Source organism: Plectropomus leopardus, unplaced genomic scaffold (assembly GCF_008729295.1).
Source record: "Plectropomus leopardus isolate mb unplaced genomic scaffold, YSFRI_Pleo_2.0 unplaced_scaffold4978, whole genome shotgun sequence".
Taxonomy (NCBI): Eukaryota; Metazoa; Chordata; class Actinopteri; order Perciformes; family Serranidae; genus Plectropomus; species Plectropomus leopardus.
The window spans coordinates 1-1,905 of NW_024654637.1; the positions used below are offsets into that span (position 1 = coordinate 1).

A 1,905-nucleotide genomic window follows, 5' to 3' on the forward strand; every position below is an offset into this window, starting at 1 on the left:
GAGTAGAGTAGAGTAGTGTGGAGTAGTGTAGTGTAGAGTAGAGTAGAGTGTAGAGTAGAGTAGAGTAGTGTGGAGTAGAGCAGCTGAGCATTTTTGTGTTTATATCTGATGTATTTATTATTTTTGGGAAATGATCTCTAGAAAGTATCAGCACGAGTCGGCCTGCGGACTCGACAGAACTAGAAAACGTGTGTGCAGGTCGTTACTGAGGTCCGAGCAGTAAACAGGTTTCATTTCAAACAGGACTCTACTGACGTGACTCTCCAGGCTCTCCAGGAAGTAGTCAGACTCTGTGTATTTCCTTGGAAACAGAGATAACAGTCGCTAAAATCGTTTTACTTTGAGAGCTAATTGCCTCAAAACATGAATATATTTTGACTATACCTTTTTATTTTGTTGGTATCAGTTGTAAAATCACAATATTACACTTAAGAGTGAGATTTAATGTCACTTCAGTGACGCCTGCAGACCTCAGCGCCTTGGTCCAGACCGCTTCACGGTCACAGCCTCTCCTGTAATACTCATCAATCACACACAATCACATCATCAATAAATCATCAGTAACTGATGATCACTTAGAGGTGATCACTGACCGATCACTGATCAATAATAGGTTAATCAATGAGAGTGATATTTACGGCGTAGTCGGGTCCTCCCAGCTCTCTGATCCTGACCTCCCAGTGACCTTTCTCCCTCAGCAGCTTGTTGATCTCATCGTTCAGATCCCGAATCCTGAACTCCCCCAGACCCGCTGCAGAGAGACAGACAGGTCATCAGAGAGACAGACAGGTCATCAGAGAGGCAGACAAGTCACCAGAGAGGCAGACAAGTCACCAGAGAGACAGACAGGTCATCAGAGAGACAGACAGATCACCAGAGAGGCAGACAGGTCACCAGAGACAGACAGGTCATCAGAGAGAGAGACAGACAGGTCACCAGAGAGACAGACAGACAGGTCATCAGAGAGACAGACAGGTCAGATTCTGTCCGTCTTGTTTTTTACTTTGACTTTTGTTTTACACCTAAAATCTTTTATTTGTATACATTTTTTGTGGCTGTTGCTACAATATGTAATCTGTGATCTGTAATCTGTGGTATGTAAACTGTGGTATGTAAACTGTAATCTGTGATCTGTAATCTGTGGTTTCTAGTCTGTAATCTGTGATCTGTAATCTGTGGTATGTAATCTGTAATCTGTGGTATATAATCTGTAATCTGTGGTATAATCTTTAATCTGTGGTTTCTAGTCTGTAATCTGTGATCTGTAATCTGCGGTATGTAATCTGTAATCTGTGGTATCTAATCTGTAATCTGTGGTATGTAATCTGTAGTCTGTGGTATATAATCTGTAATCTGTGGTATGTAATCTGTAATCTGTGGTATAATCTTTAATCTGTGGTTTCTAGTCTGTAATCTGTGATCTGTAATCTGTGGTCTGTACTCACCGTTCTGGATCTGAGCAACTTTCTTTGAGATCTCACTGATGATCTGAAACACAGAGACATAAGACAGTCAACTTCGACTCCCAGGGTGCATTTCACTGACAAACAGCTAATCACAGAGCTTAAACCTCTGCCAGAGACACAGAGGTACAACAACACCTGGATACAGAGGAACCACGGGGCCAGAGCGGACCCTCCGTTAGACGTCTCTCTACATCGAAAGACAACGGCACAAAATCTGTGTGGGCTCTGAGACGTCACATGAGATCATGTGACATCATGACATCAGGTGACGTGGTGGAGCTGAGACTACAAGAGGTGGAGCTTAAACTCACCTGTCGTCTCCATTTCTCAGCTTTAGGAAGTTCACTGCACTCTGACGCCAGGAAAGGTCTCCTCTCCTGCAGACAGGTGGACAGACAGGTGAGTCAGACAGGTGGACAGACAGGTGGACAGACAGGTG

At 43.7% G+C, this 1,905-nt stretch overlaps 1 long non-coding RNA gene across 1 annotated transcript; it reads right to left on the minus strand.

Moving 5' to 3' along the window:
• Nucleotides 1–619: 619 nt before the first annotated feature.
• Nucleotides 620–1,845, minus strand: LOC121939520. The gene is made up of 3 exons (XR_006105475.1): nt 1,778–1,845; nt 1,446–1,488; nt 620–751 (listed from the first exon to the last, which is right to left on the minus strand). It is a non-coding gene; the product is annotated as an uncharacterized LOC121939520 (long non-coding RNA).
• Between the last annotated feature and the right edge of the window lie 60 nt (nt 1,846–1,905).